At 51.4% G+C, this 18,536-nt stretch overlaps 1 pseudogene; it reads left to right on the forward strand.

The window, feature by feature from the left end:
• Window positions 1-3,714: 3,714 nt before the first annotated feature.
• LOC107977483 overlaps window positions 3,715-18,536 on the forward strand; it is a 36,150-nt pseudogene continuing 21,328 nt past the window's right edge.

Genomic DNA, 18,536 nt, shown 5'->3' on the forward strand with positions numbered 1-18,536 from the left:
CAGGGTCTGTGCTTGTTATGTCGGTCTCTGTGAGCCCCTAGGAACCCTGCTTTGTTGATTCTGTGGGCTGTGTTCTCATGGTGTCCTCTGCCCCTCTGGCTCCTACAGTCCTTTCTCCCTGCCTTCTGCAGGCTTTCACAGGCTCTGCCTAGTGTTTGACTGTGGGTCTCTGCATCTGCTCCCTCATTTGCAGGATGACACCTCTGTGCTAACAGCTGGGCTAGGCACTGATCTAGGAGTATAGCAGAGTGCCATTAGTAATCACTTCACCGAATTATTTTTCCAGTTGTGTTTGCTTCTATCCTGGGTCTCAGGGCTGTCTAGCCTCTGGATTCTGGACAACCAGGCAGTGTCAGGGGTGGCCCCCGTCTTGTGGCGAGGGCCTCAAGTTAAACCAGACACTTGCTGGCCACTCCCACGAGTTCTATGCATTGCCCCAGCACATCCTGCAGGCAGGACAGATAGTAGGTTGAAGGTTTTGCAATGAGTTTGGTGTCCCAGGTCCACTGCTGGAAACTTTGCCTGGTTTTAGAAGATGGCCAGATTAGGTTCTTTACTCCCCATTACTAGGAGTCTTTACTATGCTCACACTCATAGATTTCCAGGGAGTTTTCCCTGCACTAGGTTTCCATAATACCCCCCCCCCCGTTTCCAGTTGTCTCCCCCAGTATGCTCTCCTTCCATCAATCATCCCTCCTGTTCCACCTCCACCCACCCCCAGTCCACCCTCAAAATCTATTCTAGATGAATACTTATTCTGTCATGCATGAGGAGACTCATTTCTCCTCTACTACCCTCAGCCCCAAGTGGCAGGCACATAGTAAACACTATGGGCTGACTAGCTGTGGGTTCTGGCTTGCCCTGGAGTCTCAGGCCAGGAGATAGCTTCAGTAGATTTCACAGCAAGGCCTGGATGCCAGGCCTGGGACCCTACTGCTTCTTGTTCTGGCTTGTTGGGGGAGGCAGAGCATCTTGTCAGGAACTTGTTTAGCAAAGCTGGTCACCTTGTGGTGATCTAGAAGTAGAAAGAGTGGAGAAGGGGCTGGAGACGAGATTACCCTTCAAAGGACTCCTGATGACTTGGGGCTGACTCAGGAGTTCCCATCTGTATTGCTCTCCAGCCTCAGGATTCCTGCCTGCCTTCTCACCCTCTTGTATGGTCTCCCTGGGGGCTGCCCTAAAGACTCAGACAGACTAATTACAAAGAGCAGCTGAAAAAGGCTGTCGGGGAACCGGCCAGTGACTTGGACTATGTCTCAGAACCCAGTGATGCTCACAGTGCTGCAGCTTCTCCTGCAAATCGGAGCCTCTGATTCCTCTCCTCTCTCTTCTCTTGTCCCTGAAGACCAAGAGGGCACGTAGCCAGAGCCTGCCCTGGCAAGCGAGTCAGAGGTGAAGTCTGCAGTCTGGGAAGCATAGTGTCCCAGGAGAACTTTTATGTGCATGGGGATTTAGTTCCTCACCGTTGGGCTCCCGGTAAGGTGTGTAGGTGTGTGTGTGTGTGTGTGTGTGTGTGTGTGTGTGTGTGTGTGTGTGTGCGCGCGCGCGCGCGCGCGCACACGCACGCGCGAGAGCAAGCGCGCGCGCCAGGCTGTGGTGGAAGGAGAGCAGGGCTTGAAGATTCCAGGGAACTAGTGGAAGATTTGTGTTCATGGGAGCCTGGGTGCCTTCTAGAACCTCACTCCTGCCAAGAGTCAGTCTGTCCATCTTGCTTCCTCTACCCGGGCCCTCTGAAGTCAAGATTCTCACTCCCATCCTCTAGACGAAAAAAGAAATTTACACTGGAGTACCCTGTGTAAGGCAGGTGTTGGGAGTGGCACACACCTGCAACCCCAACACTCAGAGGTTGAGGCAGGAAGACTCAAATTAGAGGCCAGCCTGGGCTATATCTGTAAGATAATAGTAACAGTGGTGAGATGATGATCCAAATTGACATTAACTTACTCCATTTTTAAAAACTACTTTATTACATCTGTCTATCTATCTACCTACCTACCTACCTACCTACCTACCTACCTACCTATGTACCTGTCTATTTGTGTGTGGGTGTGTGCATGTGCCTTGGCAAGTCTATGGAGATCAGATCAACTTTTAGGAGTCAGTTATGTCTCCCGCCTTCCACCATGCCGACCCCGGGGGTTGAACTGAGCTCATCAGACTTGGCAGCAAGTGCCTTTTCCCCCTGAGCTGTCTCTCCAGCCCCACATTACCCCCATCTTCTTGCCACAAGCCAGGCATTACTCAACAATACATGATTTACTCATTGGATTTTTCTCAGTGATGTTATAAGATAGATACTGCTGTCATCTTCAATTCGGATTTCAGGTGAGGAAACTGAGGGCTAGTTGGATTTTGTAGCTGCCTCAGGTCACAGGGGTTATAAGTGGGAAGCCAGGGTCCAAATTCAGTTCTGCTGGCCCCAGAAACCAGGAGGCAGGCCTAGGGATCAGGTCGAATGTTTCAAGGCAAGTCCAGTTCTTTAAAGTTCAGAGCTGCTCTTGGTCAGGTGCCCCCTCTGCTGCCAAGGGCCTTGGAGGGACTGGCTCACTGCTGTCATGAACAGGACCTTGCAGCAGCTGCAGGAGTCAGACTTAACTAGCACAGGCAGAAGAGGGAAATTATTGGTTTACAAGGCAGGGGAGTCTGAATCTAGGGATCAAATGGTGTGATTGAGGTCTGGGTGCCTGGCTGTCTCTCTCTGAGGCTCATTTGCTCCCGGTTCTCTCTCTTGCTTTCATGGTGGGAAGGCAGGGGACACATGAACACAGTTTAGGCACTGCTTGAAGGCTTACAGCCGAGAGGCTCAGGGGAACTGAGCTATAACCAATATATTTTTGCCAGGCTCCTGCCCTGGGATAAGACAGTGCCAACCCAGAGTGACACTTTTCCTAATCCAACTGCCAGAAGCTACACAGTCCTAATACACACCACCCGTCCACCTACCCATTTATTCACCCACCCACCCAGCCATCCATCTACCAGTCCACCCATCTACCCACTCATATATTTACTTATCCACCAACTCATCCATCCATCCATCCATCCACGGATCCATCATCCATCATCCATCCATCCATCCACGGATCCATCATCCATCATCCATCCATCCATCCACCCACCCACCCATCCATCCAATCAATACCTCCCAGCCCTGACCAGCTCTGTTCTGGGTCCCATGACTGATGACTGCTGTGAACCAGGTAAACAGAGTCCCTGCCTCATGGTGCTCACATGCCTGTGGGCTATGACCATTTGAGTAATCCAAAAAGGTTTTAAGGCCAGAAAGAGACATATGAAGAAGCAGTGGCCTTTCCCCCGCCTAAAGTTCCCAGGCCCCTTTCTCTACCCCCCACCCCCCAGCAGAGCCTGTCAGCCAGCCCTAACCCTTCTTGCACTGGCCATCTGTGGGGAGGTCACCCAGGCTATGGGAAGAACATGTGCCAACGTATTGATAGCCAGGCCACAGCCCTGCTGGGCAGCTCTGCTAATTACAGTGACGAATGGGTTTAATTTACTTTGAAAGAATATTATGGATCACTCCATTGGCACAGATTAACTCTGGAGTCTGCTCCTTCCTCCCCACACAGGTGTCCACCAAAGCTGTGGCAATCTCCCTATCACTGACTGGCACCCTTGAGCCCAGACACCTTGCACCAGACTTGGAGAAAGGGGTGATGCTTGAAGGGACCGTTTTTGTTTCGTTTGCTGGTTGCCATGCTTGCCCCATCAGGCTGCCAGCTGGTGGCCCGCTCTAGGGAGCTGAGCATGATGGTGCCAGGTGGGGACAGGCTTGGTTGGGATGGCCTGTGTTTTCCCTTGCTCTCCCTGTGAGGATAAAGGACTCTGCCTGTCAATCCTTTAGTCCAATTAGGACAGGACAAAGACAAACGATGCAGCAAGAGGGACTGCAGCCAGGAGAGAGGGCAAACACATCTTGGAGAGGGAGTGAGTTAGAGAACCTGATGTCACCCTGGGGACAATGGCTTCAGCCTTGACATTGGCTGTCTATGATGGTGGCAGGTCCAATCTTGTTTGGCCTCAATCAGTCTGCCTATAATTCAGGAGGCTTGTATGAGCTGAAGGCTTCTGGTTCAGAGACTCAACATCTAATTCCTGCCCTCGGGCTCAACCAGGAACAGAGCAAGGCAGACCCAGGGCCCCTTGTGAAATGTCCTTCACTTGCCTGAGGTGCTGGGACCAGGGCAGGGTCCTAATGACAAGCTCCCCAGACATGGGAACTACCAGGTCTCAGTGGGCAAGAGGCCAGATTAGCAATTGACTCCCGCCAAGGGGGAGCCGGGCAGCTTCATCAGTATGCAGCCGGGTACTGAGTGCTTAAGAGAAACTTATTAATTTCCCCTCCACAAAAACTGAGACTTCAACAGTAATCACAGTATCACATCGTAATAATAATAATAATAAATCCTCCCATAGAGATTGGGAATAGAGGTGGGGACTCTGGAGAGTTCAACAGGAAAGATTGTATTAAGATAAAGGAGATTGTAACCAAGTGACATTAAAGGTTGCCATTGTCTGGTAAATCACATCAGGGAGGGACTTCTGTCTCCCAGGGAGGCCGCAGTGAGGCTCCTGACCTGCAACCCTATGCTACCTGTCTCCTGCCAGCTCCATGTGACACTCCCAGCCAGCAAGGCCACTAAGAAAGGGCGTTGCCCAGCAAACTCAGGTACCATATGTCCTTGCCACCCCAAACTGGGCAGTGGACCCTTGTCAGAGGCAGAGGTGGGGGCAGTGCCTAGATTTGGGGGGATAGAGGTCTCTGTGTTGGGCTGGATTCTTAACAGTTCTATCTGAAAGGGGCCCTCAAACAGAGGAAGGAACTGAGGACTGTCTGTGTTCTGGGTTCCCTGTGCTGTTGACATCTTCCTAATAACAAGAGCACAGAGTCTGAAGCCCCTGGACACTGTCCTCACTCACCTCTTAGACACAGGTTGATTCAGAATAACTGTCCCAACAGGCCAAGTGGGGGCAGGGCTCTGTCCTGGAAGAAAAGCTCAGAGGGCTTTGGTCACACATTCAGATGCCAGGTAACCATTGCCCCATGGGGCTTGGGCCAAGTGATGATTGGCTGAGTGGGGTGCAGGCAGAGCTGGGGTTTGGACCAAGTGGTGATTGGCTGGGTGGGGTGCAGGCAGAGCTGGGGTTGACAATTCTATTGGAGTCACATGGAAGGGGTAGTTCTGGCTTCCAAGAAACCCTTAGATCTAAAAGTTACCCTGGACTCAGGACAAGGAATTACAAGTTACTCATAACTAGAAGGTTACATGGAAGAGTTGAGTTAAAAATGGGCTCCTTACAAAGGCAGGTGGATCTCTATGAGTTCAAGGCCAACTTGTTCTACAAAGTGAGTTCCAGGACAGCCAGAACTGTTCCACAGAGAAATGCTGTCTTGAAAAACCATAAATAAATAAATAAATAAATAAAAATAAAATCAGGACCCTCTGGCACCATCAAGGAGAAGGGATGGTTAAAAGGCAGAGCATGACTGGGCTTGGTGGTGTAGACCTGTAATCCCAGCCCTTGAGGAGGCCAAGAAAGACGAATCAAAATTCAAGATCTACCAGGGCTACAGAGTGAGTTCAGGACTACCTACTGAAATTCTTTTTCTAAATAAAATAAAATAAAATAAAATAAAATAAAATAAAATAGACCTCGGGAGATGGTTCACTGGTAAAGTGCTCCTGCATGAAGACCTGAGTTTGTCATTCTGCACCCAAGTAAGAGCCAGGTGTGTCCACGTGTGCCTGTAATTCCATCACCATGTGTGGAGACAGACGGATGGAGAGAGGGGTAGAACTGAGGGGGAGTAGAGAGGTGAGGGGTTAGATGGGGAGGAGAGGAGAGGAGAAGAAAAGGGTAGGGGGAGCGGTCTCACTGGTCAACCCGGTTTACTCAAAACATCAAGGTTAAAAACAAGAAGACCAGCTAGGCAGTGGTGGCACACGCCTTTAATCCCGACACTCGAGGCAGAGAGAGGAGGATCCCTGAATTTGAGGCCAGTCTGGTCTATAGAGCTAGATCCAGACAGCTAGGGTTACACAGAGAAACCCTGTCTCACAAAACCAATACCAACCAATCAACCAACCAACCAACCAAACAACAAACAAAAAACACCAAGATGGCAATAATGAAGCAATTGGGGAAAACACCTGAACATCAGTCTCTGGTGCTATTTGTACCCCTGTGGCCAAGCACACCTGCACACCCTCACACAGAAACACACACACACACACACACACACACACACACACACACACACACGCACATACACACACGCACGCACGCGCACATACACACACATGTACATACACACACACTCACACACACACTCACATACACACATGCACACACACACATGCATACACACACACATGCACACACACACACACACACACACACACACACACACACAAATTTTTTAAAGGGTTCAGGATAAGGTTTAGTGGTGTCTATCAAACACAAAAACCCCAGGTTCAATCCCAAATATTGTGTGCACACATATGAGAGAGATAGAGAGGGAGGGAGGGGGAGGAATAGACAGAGAGAAGGGGAAAGGGAGAGGAAGAGAAGGAGAAAGGAAGAGGGAGATGACAGACAGACAGACAGACAGACAGACAGATAGACAGATAGATATTTAGGCAAGTGACTCACCCTCTCTGTGGATCAACTACCTATAATATCTAACCCACAGAGTTATGGTGAGAATCAAATATATTATTATAAGAGCCAGGCACGACGGCACATGGTTTCAACTGCAGCACTTAGGGGGCAGAGGCAGGTGGGTCCCTGTGAGCTGGAGACTAATTTGGTCTACACAGTGAGTTCCAAGAGATCAAGAGGCTATCTAGTGGGACCCTGCCTCAAAAACAATAGACACAAAGTGCTAAAAATAATAAAATTCCACTCTTGCCTCTTATTCCCCTTGATGGCTGCCCCCACCACGAGACTGTTTCCTGCCCCTCACCTACTTCCGGCCATTCCGGAAGGTACCAGTGGTGATGGGTTACAGGAGGCTAGTGGGCACTGCTGGCCTCTAAGCTGGGAAGTGACCGGCTCAAGGCTAAACTGCAGGGACTCAGTGGATTAACTGGGCTGGGACCACTGGTCCCAGAGGCCTGTATGAAATCAATCAGGCCCAAGGGACTAGCACTCCCTACCAGTGGCCCTCCAGGTGCCACGTGGCTTCTGCAGCTTCAAGCCCCAGGACCCAGGGGATTCTTCTGCAGCTGCCTTGAGTTTGTGAGGGGGCTAAGCAGTGGGGATGACCATATTTAGTGGAATGGGGTTTGCAGAGATGGATGTGAGGTCGGGAGGGAGCTGAGGCAAGTCATTTCGCCAGTTAATGTGCACATTTAAGGAACACTGAAGAGTGTGAAAACATTTAAAAGGAATGCTAATTCAGGTAGGAGAGCTATATTCTGAAAAGGAGACCTTGCAGAGGGCAGAGCTGGGTAACACTGCATGAGGGTTACCAGGTGATTCTGCTTAGAAGCCATCCCTCACACAGGGGTCAAGGGTCTTGGAGAACCTCTATGCCCCACCTGTCTTCAGGGACACAAGTCTGTGGGAAGGCTCAAAGCAGAGACTGGCAGGAAGCTTGGCTTTGGTTGTAGGTTTCGGCCTTGGCTGGTCTGGAGCCTTCTGGAAGGGGGATCTTTGTCTTCATTGTGTGGAGAAGGGAATGGATGGATGTAGCTTGAAGAGAGGGGTTTCTGGGATGTGACTTGAGCTGAGCCTTGAATAATGGGTATAAAAGAGTGGCTGGGACCTGTGACCAAACTGGAGAGATTGGTGAAAACCCAGGCTTCTAGTTTTAGCCCATCTCCATCAGAGTCCCAAAGAGTAAGAGATCAGAGATGACAGGCTCTCCTTCCTTGGGGACTCTGCTCCCCTGGCCGCTCTGGAGGAAGGTAGGCGTTGGGCTCCTACAGCTTCATGTGCCCTTTGGCAGCAAGGCTTGAAGCTGGAGGCTGGCTACGAGCTCACTAAGGCTCTTCCCCCCTTTTCCTCTTCCTTAGGGACTCCTCTCTCTGCAGGAAGGAATAAGGATCCTGCAGGGCTGTCTGAGCTCTGGGACCCCAGTCTTGTCTTTCACATGTCCAGTCTGTAGGTGGTGTGAACTCAGCCTCCAGCTGTCGAGACTCTGTCTTCTCCAGAGCACCCACCCCCGTTAGGAATCAGGGCTTGCAAGGCCAGTCAGGAGGAAAAGGCCTGCACATGCTCCGTGTGGTTATTAATAACGTCACTGGACTCCAAATGCCTCTTTAATTCCTCTGCTTAAACTACTCTGGAATCCATAACACTTGCCCCTTAGCCTGTGGTTATTCCACTCCCTTAATGGCCTTTTATGGAGGGACCTTATTGAAAGCTTTTCCCCAGCCCAAGTAAATCATGTCCTCTGGGTCATCCTCGCTGCAGTTTTATTAACTCGGTACAAGAAGTTGGAGGGGCCAGAGGGAGGCCAGCGCATCCTCTATGCTCTGTCCTGGCTGGAGACTTCCTGGTTTCCACCCCTCCCCACACACTCAGCCATAAATCCTTGTGGGTAGCAAGGTACTGGAGACTGGGTGTTTGGAGCCGGGCACGGGGAAGTTCCTGAGGGGACCGAGTGCATACCGGCTACCTGGCACGCCAATATTGGGGCATTAGTCATTTGGTTCATTGGTCACTGGGTGACTCTTGGTGATCTGCTACATTGCTTCAAGGCTGAGAACAGTGTTTGCCTAGCAGAGAGGGATAGGCAAAATCAGTACAGGACCCCAGGGCCCCAAATTATTAGGCACAGGACCACACTAATGCAAGATGAAAATAATAGGGGCTATATATGGAAAGAGGTGTGTGGAAACCCGAGCCCTCTCTCCTCAACCTGCTACAGTCTCACTGTGGCTCTAAAACCAAGGCAGCTCTGTCTATATAGACCCTTCCCCCATTCTCCTCCACTCCTCTTCTTCCTCCCTCCTCCCTTTCCTTTCAAAATAATCTATGACTGTATCAATCCCACTGATATTTTGAGCTCCATATGAGATGATCATTATTGTATTCACTTGTTTTGTATTTGGGAGACAGGCAGGGGTAGAGATGGTGTCTGCCTACTGCTCTTACCCAAGGGCCAAGAATGCTGTGTACTTCCTAGTAGATGCTCAAAGCATGCTTGTTGAATGAATAAAAGAAAGGAGTGGATTTTTTGTCTTAGCAAGAGGCTCTCCCTGGAACATCCCTGCTGGACATCTCAGCTCCCGCTGGCCCCTAGGCCTTGATATGTCAATCTCAGGAGGTAGAGAGAAACGGGATAAGACTGAAGCTCCCAGCCTGAGCTGCAGGCACTGCAGAGCCCGGGGGTGACAGCCATTCCCAGGGAGATGGATGCACCTGCCCAGGCGGCTGCCCCGAGAAGAAGCTTCCTATTAATAACCGAGGTAGCTCCTGCCAGGAGGTGGGGAGGGCAGTGGCAAGGGAGACGGAAGGATGCCCTGTCACAAGCTGAGGTGGGCACACACCAGGGAACGGTACCTTATTTTCTGGAAGGCAGGTATGCCACATTCCATTAGACCTGGCTTGTAAATGGGGCCTTAGCTGATCCCATGCCTCCCAGCGCGTGGAGCCGACTGCCCCTGTTGAGTGGGCTGTCAAGCCAGGCAGAGAGGGCAGTATTTGTCCTTCCCACGGAGGCCACAGCCAAGAGGAATAAACTCTGGGTTCCAAGGCCATGGAAGGAGACCTTTGCCTACACTGGTGCTTCTGCCCCTAGGGTGGATGTTAGGGACAGGAATAAAGGTGCCTGTCGGGGAGAGGGACAGAAGGGAAGGAGACGCAGATGCTATTCAGGTCCACTATTGGCTATCTACAGTATGGCAGGAAAGGCAAGGCCAGACTGGCACCCAGACTAGCCCTGGTGCTAGAGGGCAGAGGGCCTAGAGCAGTGGTTCTCAAGCTTCCTAAGGCTGCGACCCTTTAATACAGTTCCTCAGTTATCCCCCAATCATAGAATTCTTAGCATTGCTACTTCATAATTGTAATTTTGCTACTTTATCTGTCATGATGTAACATCTGATGTGCATGATATCTGAATTTTGACCCCCCAGTGAGGTCGTGACCACAGGTTGAGAACCACGGTCTAGAGGAACCAACAGAACCATCAACAAGAGAGAGTTGAGCTATTCTCTCTCTTGACAAGCAAAGAACTTGTCATAGTTATTTTTAGGGGAACACAGTACCCTGTCACCTCTCGGAACACCTTCTGTTTCAGCAGAGAGTAGCTCCAAGGAGTTGTTAAAGGAGGCTGGGGTAGCTCTGCCACCAGGTTCTGCTGTGGATTCTGGGCTACACACTTGGACTCAGTGGCCCGGTAACATCTGTCTGAGATAGCCTGGCTTGCAGCTGTTTTTATGTCCTGACCCCAATCCCTGGGCCTGCTTGGAGTTCTCTCCCCACTGTCACTCCTGCCCAGCCCCTGCTTTGCTTAATTCTTCCTGATTCTGCTCAGCTTTGTTTCTTCAAGGCCCTGATCCCCAGGCCCAAGTTCCCAGCTCTGGGCAGTAAGTCCTGGCCCCTCAGTCACTCAGCTTCTGGCACACCCACTCTGTCTCTGAAATGAAGACATGGCCCAACGCTGTGTCCCCTGGCCTCTTATTCTCAGTCAGGTTCAGCCTCTGAGGACTCCGGGTAGGATCTAGAGATTTTTGGATCATTCAATCAGTCCTGAGCTAACAGAGGATATCATTAGCAGGTCCCTAACTAGGCCATATTTCCCAGCTGCCAGGACAGCTTGTGCACCGTGCCAGAGAAAATCACACTTGCTCGTTGGGGGTGGTGTGGGACTTGTGAAAAGTCACGCCCTCTTCTAACTCCTCTGCCTCCTCTCTGATGTCTCCCTCTACTAAGAGGGTGCAGTGTGCCCTCTGAATCCTCTTCTCTGATGTCTCCCTCTACTAAGAGGGTGCAGTGTACCCTGTGAACCCTTCAGCATCACTGTTGGTTCCCAGTTCTGGCCATCAGTTGAGATCTCTAAGTTGCTCCCCCTGCTCCCCTCCTCCCTCCCAGGAACCTTCAGGGTGCAGGAGCCAGTAACCCCTTCCTTAGGGGCCTCCCTGCATACGGCTAAGGGGAACATTAGTTTCCTGACCTCACACGGTGGGGCATGGCTATCAGAGATGTCAAGTCACTTGCCTAAGGTCACAGAGCCAAGCCTGAGAGGGCTGTGTGTCAGTCTGGGTGCTTCCTGCCTGTCCTGCCCTCATATCTGTTTGGGGTACACTGAATGGATGCTTCTAGGTACGGGGCCTGGGTGGTGCTGGGTCGTGGGCAGGCTGTGAAGTTTGGTGCGGTGCTCTCCCGCAGAAGCAGGAGGAAAGCTCAGCTGCACACTGGGTGAGAGTTCAAGGTGAGAAGAGACAGGCTGGGAGAGGGCTCCGTGGGTAAAGCCTGGCCTGCAAGAGTGCAGACCCGAGTTTGGATCCCTGGCATTCACAGACAAAGCTGTGTGTGGGGTGGGTTCCTGGTGCTGAGGAGGCAGAGGCAGGGGCGATCCCTGGGACTTGCTATCTAGTCAGTTTAGCTGTCTGCATTACTTTTCTGTTGCTGGAAAAAAAAAAAAAAAACAAGAGCAAAACCACCATGGCCCAGGCAGCTTAGAAGGGTTTACTTGGGTTTGTGGTTCCAGAGGGTCAGAGTCCATCATCCTCATGGCTGGGGTGTGATGACTGGCAGGCATGGCAGCTGGAGCAGAAGCAGAGGGCTCTCATCCCAAACTACTACTACAGACAGGAAGCAGAGAGTGAACGGAGAATGGCTCGCACGCTCGTGTGTGTGTGTGTGTGTGTGTGTGTGTGTGTGTGTGTGTGTGTGTGTGTGTCTTTTGGAACCACAAAGCCCTCCTCCAGTGATGCCTCCCGAAAGGCCAAGCCTCCTAAGCCTCATCAAATAGCACCAAACTAGGGGGTTCTGTGAAAGACACTCTCTCAAGGAACCAGGAGAAAGTGACAGGTGAAGACACTCATTCTCATCTCCGGCCTTCACATGTGGACAACTCAACAATAACGAAGATGAGAGAGTCATCCGAGTGAGCAGGAACCAGGAGCAAGAAAGAGCAGGGGCTGGGAGAGCTGGAAAAAACCCTTCAGAGTGAGCTGGAGTGTCCCAGCCAGCAAGGAGGATATCTCCCTGCCCCCGCCAAGGGAAGCCTCAGGGACACCGCCCCATGTCCCCCCAGCCAAGGGAGGCCTCAGGGTGGCAGCAGCAGGTCCTCAGGTGCAGGCTGGTGATGCTGCTGACCTCATTCAGTGATACCAACTTCGAGTACGATTTGGTACAGACAGTGTATATATAGTGCGAATGTGGCTTGCACAGAGTATACTGATACAGTGTACACATGGTATGTATACAGGCGGCACACATGTGATGCATTTTCAGTGTGTGACCCGCGTGTGGAGTGCACACGTGGTGTATATGTGGTCCATGTGGAGTATGTCTTCAGTGTGCATATATGGCCTACGTAGTGTCTGTGGAATGCACAGAGCGTGTTTGTTAGAGAGTAACACGCACCCTCCTTGCCTGCCTTTTAGGGTGGGCACTGTCATTTGCACTCCAGCCCCCAGGAGGCGCACCTCCCTCTCTACCCACACAGGTCCCAGGCAAGCAGGTAGAAACTCCGCTTTTTATTGAGACTGATTTATTATTGAAACAACTTGAATGGGTTTCAAAGTAAGTTAAATGAGAAGAGATGTTCAGGCCTACTCTCATAAATCAAGGGGCATACAAAGAAAGAAGGAAACAAAGAACTCGCAGGGGCCGGGAAACAGATGGGCTGGCGAGCAGGAAAAGAGGGAACAGGTTTCCAGCTGACAGGGCGTCTGGGGTATAAATCTTCTTCCCTGGCCAGGGAGCAGGGGAAAGGCCATTTCTCCCCGCCCACCAGTTGCCATCTGGGGAGGGTAATGTCTGGGAAGCACTGTCCTCTTTGGGGCACTGGACTCCCAGGAGCACCTTCCCCGGCCCCTACTTTCTGGAGCCTGGAAGGAGGCAGTTTTATGGGGAAAGGTTGGGTTTCAGGGCTAATGATTCTATGGTTTCTAGGTGTTCATGAGAGAGATGGGAATCTTTGCATGTGCTATAAACCATTTGAGCTGCTCAGAGCATGTATGTCTATTGCAGTGTCTGTCTGTCTGTCTGGCATGTGTGTGTGTCTGCTTGCCTGTCACTGTGTATGTCTGCCTGCTTGTCTGTTTGCCACTGTGTGTGTGTGTGTGTGTGTGTGTGTGTGTGTGTGTGTGTGTGTCTGCCTGCTTGTCTGTCACTGTTTATGTGTGTCTCCCTGGGTGTGTGTATGTCTGTGTGTCTTTCACTGTGTGTGTGTGTGTGTGTGTGTGTGTGTGTGTGTGTGTGTGTGTGTGTGTGTGCATGCGCACACTCCGGCATTCAGCAAGGCCTGGCCTGGAGTGTCAACTCTATTCCTGAAAAGAGAAAGCTGTGACTATGTCCTGTCTCCTCTAACTTTGCCTCTGTGCCAACTGCCCACAGTTGAGAGCAATGTGGGTCCCCCTCACCCACTGCAAAGCCTGGATCTGCATGGCTTGGGGACCCCCTGGCCAGGCGATGGGGCACATCATAGGTGGAGTTCAGTCACCAGCTAAAAGATGAGACCTTGTGGAAAGGAAGCTTCATCCAGCCAGAGGCTAATAAAGACAGATGTCACCAAGGGCCACAAAAGAGCCCGTTGAGGGGAGGCAAAAAGGATAACGGGCAGAGGGCCTCCTTGGCGGCACTTGGGAAGTAAGCAAAAGATGAGAAGCCTTAAGAACTAAAACCAGAAAGCGAATGAGAATGGGTAGACAAGGGTCTCGGAGACAGAGTCTGGCTTTTTTAGTGCCTGCCAGGCAGGGTGGTCACAGGCACTACCTGGGAGGTAATTTCAACCAGGTCCTCCCGCACAGCTGCCCGAGGAGTAAATCCCCTAACCCGGTCTGTCTGCCTGTCATTTGCGTTTCTCTTTTGTCTTCAGAAGAAAGAGACTCAGCAACTCTGGGGCTGCTTTTGACTCATCTAACTCTTCATGTCTCCTGCTCCTGCTGGCGTCTGTCTTTATTATGCTACAATTCATGTGTCTTCATCTCCCATCTTCCTGGTCCTGCTGTGGGCCAATGGCCTCCTCACTGAGTGTGCCAAGAGTCTCTGTTGCACTGTCTGTCTCCTGGCGGGTCTGGACTGCTCACCCTGCTTCCCCGTGTTTCTGAGCAGCCCTCATTCCCCGTGGCCCGATGGATAGCTGCTCACAATCCTGCCACTTCCAGCTGTCTCTGTGGCTCAGGCTGCAGATTGACAGGACTCATAAATCACGGTGGCAAGGCATGGCCCTGGGAAGGGACAAAGGGCAGTGCGGATGCAGTGCAAGTGTGCCCAGGCTCTCAGTGCATGGAGCCTCTGGAGTCACTCCTTCCAGTTTCAGCGAAGCGTCTCGGTTGTGTCAGTCGGTCTTGTGATGATGGCCTGGTCTCACTCTGTGGATGCTGAGATGGCAAGGAAGAGGCTGCATATCAAGCAAGTGGAAGCCAGGCTGGAGTTTCTAAAATTGGAGGCTGGAGAGATGGTTTGTCAGTTAAGAGCACCGCTCTTACCGAGGACCCCAGCTGTAACTCCAGTTCCAAGGGGCTCTGACGCCCTCTTCTGGCCTTCTCGGGCACCACATGCATATGGTGCACATATACACACTCAGGCACAGACATATAGAATAAAATTAAAAATATACCTGGATGGATTCTGTCCAGTGACAGTAGGGGCATTGTCTAAATGGTCCACCCAACACTGAGGCATTTGCTTTTTAGAGAGGTCCAGGAGAGCACAGATGTTACCAAGGGGCTTTTTGCACATGTAGCATGACATCCCAGCCTGCCCTCTGCACCGTCGTGAGAGATCTTGGCTAAGCCACCCCTCTTGCTGGTCTATATCTGCAAAACAGGGGCCATTCCTGCTGAGCAGAACTGCTGAGTTACAGGATGAGGAGTTACGTGGGCTCTGTTGGCACTTGCACTGCGGACTCCCGAAAGCGCAGCTGCCACTGTTGGGCAAGGTGTCAACTGCTCCGAGCCTTGGTGTCATCAGCACAAAACAGAATGCCCGGCACCAGCCCTCATTTACTCATCATGCAGGGATGGAGGTCTGCCCTGTGCTCAGCTGCTCTAGGCAGTGGATACAGACAGGGTGATTCATAAAACAGGCAGGACTCCTGTCCTCAGGGGACCTGTATCCTGACTAGTGAGAGGCACAAGATGAGTTACTGATGCTGAGTAAAGATAGTCAAGAGTGGAGGGGGCACCAGGGACATGACTCAGTTGTCTGAGCCTCTGCCTAGCATCTATAAAGCCGTGGGTTCAATCCCCATCACCACAAAAACCACGTGATGTGCCTGAGATCCGTGAGACTGTCTCATCAAACAAACAGGAGCGGTTCAGGGGAAGGCCTGCTTTGAGCTTTAGATTTATTTATTTTTTATGCATATGAGTGTTTTTTGTGCATATACATACATACATGTATACATACATACATACATACATACATACATATATGTGAACCATGCATGTGCCTGGTGCCCATGGGGACTAGAAGAGGGGGTAGGATCTTTGGAATTGGAGTTATGCATGGTTGTGAGATACCACGTGGGTGCTGGGAATTGAACCCGGGTCCCCTTCGAGAACAGCAAGTGCTCTTAACCGCGGAAGCACTTCTCCAGCCCCAGTGGCTGTTCTGTATAAGTTGCTGGGACATGCTTCACTGACCCAGTCACAGTTAAGCTGAGACCTTCAGAAGGAACGGGGGGGGGGGCTGCAGGAGCATCAGAAAGCAGGACAAGACAGGGGGCAAAGCAAGTGCAAAGGCCCCGAGGCAGGGAGGTGCTGGGTGAGCGCGGACCATGGAGACGTGTGGCTGGATGGGAAGAAGAGAGGGTGGGGAGGTGGTCAGGGGCGTAGCTTGTGGTTAGAATTACATCCGTTGCCCTGAGGAAACATGGTACTCTGGCAGCGTTTTGATAGCCCAGTTCACCTGCTGTGCTGCGGGAGGTCATTTGGTTCTAGCAATCTGAATGGCCTGGCCCGCCCTCCTCACCTACCTGCCCAGAACCTGCAGAGCCGTCCACCAGAGGCACCTTCCTGCTTGCTGCTATTTGTTTCTGATCCAGGACAGGCAGCTTGGATTTGTTTTCTTCTTAATTAAAAAAATTCTTTACTGCCATGGATGGAGAGGAGCTTGAAGCCTGAACCCTTGTACCAGCTTGGCTGCTTTGTCTCTGCTTTGTAATGCGTGCATGAAGCTTCAGTAGGTTCTGTGCTTGACTGAGGTGTGCAGGCCATGTGGCATGAAGGACGGGGACGTGGCCGACCACTGCTTTATGAGTGGCTTTAAAAAGGTCTTCCAGAGAGAGAGAGGGAGAGAGGGGGGGGGAGAGGGAGAGGAAGAGAGAGACAGGAGACAGGAGACAGAGAGACAGACACACACACAGAAAGAGAGAGAGTGCACATTTACCTCTATCATTCATAAAATCTCTCCAAAAAGCCAACGCTGAGTATGGTGGTACATGCCTATGACAGGAAAATCACTGTAAGTTCAAGGACAACCTAGGCTACACAGCGAGACCCTGTTTCAAAACACAACATAACAAACCCAGCACCAGGAGTGTGATGGATGAAGAACAGGTGAACACATGGCATATGTACCACCATCTCTCAGACTGCAGCCTTGGCAGACATTGCTAAGCAATCACAGAGAACCTCCCTGCTGAGCTCAGAGGCAGCCTCGGAATTCTGGAGAGCCTGCATGGGCTTGGTTTTATAAGAGGAAACATTTGTTAACTCAGCAGCAGGAGCAAGTGATCCTAGGGTCTCTCTCCTGGGTAGTGGGAGGAACAACAACCTAAGCTCTGAGCTCAAAGTCCAGTCCTTGAACCGGGGGCAGCTCTTTCTTCTTGTTTCATAGACTGGCTGGGCCTCTGGCCTACAAATGGTGATCAGTGTAGCCTCAGAGGTGCTGCTTGGAGCCTGACGTTTGTGTGGCTGAGGCTTGGACCAGTGGGGAACAGAGTGGGGCCACTTGGGCCAGAGGGATAACCCCAGGACCCTGTCAAGAGCAGGTGCCAGCCCCTGCCACCTTTTCCCTAGCAATCACCAGGCCTTGGGCGCTCAGGCTGTGGGTGTGGTCAGGACCCTGGGCTGTGGGCATGGCTCTGATTTAGAGCCACATTCTAGTCTACCTGTGCTGTGGTGGCCCTGTAGGAGGGCAGAGTCACCTTGAGGACAGAGAAACACACAGAGCTGTGCTCACAACCTTGCTCTCACTTGCCTCAGTTTCTTCATCTGCAAAATCAGCTTCCTGTTTTCTTGACAAAGAGGCTGGCTGCCCAGGGTTCTCCAGCCCTCCCCATCCAGTCATCCTGCCTGTGGTAAGTACTAACCTGCCTTTGCCATCGGGGATTCTCCTTCTTTCTGTCCTTTGGATCTGACTCCAGGGTAGAGGCATGGGGATGTGTCCATTAAGTTGTGCCCACCTTAAGAGCCCTGCCCTTGGGTTGTAACAATGGAGCAGGGGACCCAATGGGCCTCTGTGTGTGGGTCACCTATATGTAATTGGCTAATCTACACCAGGTTGCTATGCACAGGAAGACCCAGCAGAGATGATACCTGGGTTCATTTTACTGCATGAATCTTTCCTTCCAGACCTTTCCATTATGGGGAGGGCAGAGGAGGGGTAGGAGGATGTAAGATAAGCCTACCCCGCTCTTTCTGGAAGAGCAGACCTGCTCTTGGAGCCCATGCACCTTGATCAGGTGCAGGAAGGACCCTGGTGACCTCTGACCCCTTCTGCTCTGCCACCAACAGCAAGGGGTAACTTCAGGGCAAATTGGGTTGTGGCTCAGAGTTCTCTGGGGAGGGGCATCAGGGCACAGTCAGGGAAGAAGGCCACATCCCATGCCACCAGTATTTAGGGAGCACTGCTGGAGCTAAACACCAGTATTTAGGGAGCTCTGCTGAAGCCAAATAAAGTTGGCTTTGTCTCGGGTACTGGGTGCTTAAGTTTCTTTTCCTTTTTCTTTCCTCCTCCCTCCCTCCCCTCCTTCCATCTCCTCTTTCCCTTTTCTCCCCCTCCCCTGTAGTTCTCGCCATTTGCTCTTGTTGCTTCCCTGGCAATAGGTCTGAAGTGTGTATGTTCTTACTTTTCCTTCTCCTAGAGCACACTTGATATTTGCTATCTTTGCATATAGTTTTGTATCAAGTCTAAATCTTTTTCTTTAGACTAAAGGGGAATTGTAATGAGAGATCCACCAGACACACCTGTGGGGCTGACCATGCCCTTTTTGGTCACAGGTTTGTACATAAGTGTGTGGGATTTGGTCTGGGGTCCTGGACTGGTTTGTTGTCTCTTGGTTCTGGTGGGGTCAGGAGAGCAGTGGGGCGTTGATCCTTGGAGCTGGAACTTGTGGGTTTTCGGTTTCTCATGTAAGTGACTTCTCCCCTAATAAAATTAACCTGTCC

This window comes from Cricetulus griseus, chromosome 2 (assembly GCF_003668045.3).
Source record: "Cricetulus griseus strain 17A/GY chromosome 2, alternate assembly CriGri-PICRH-1.0, whole genome shotgun sequence".
Lineage (NCBI taxonomy): Eukaryota > Metazoa > Chordata > Mammalia > Rodentia > Cricetidae > Cricetulus > Cricetulus griseus.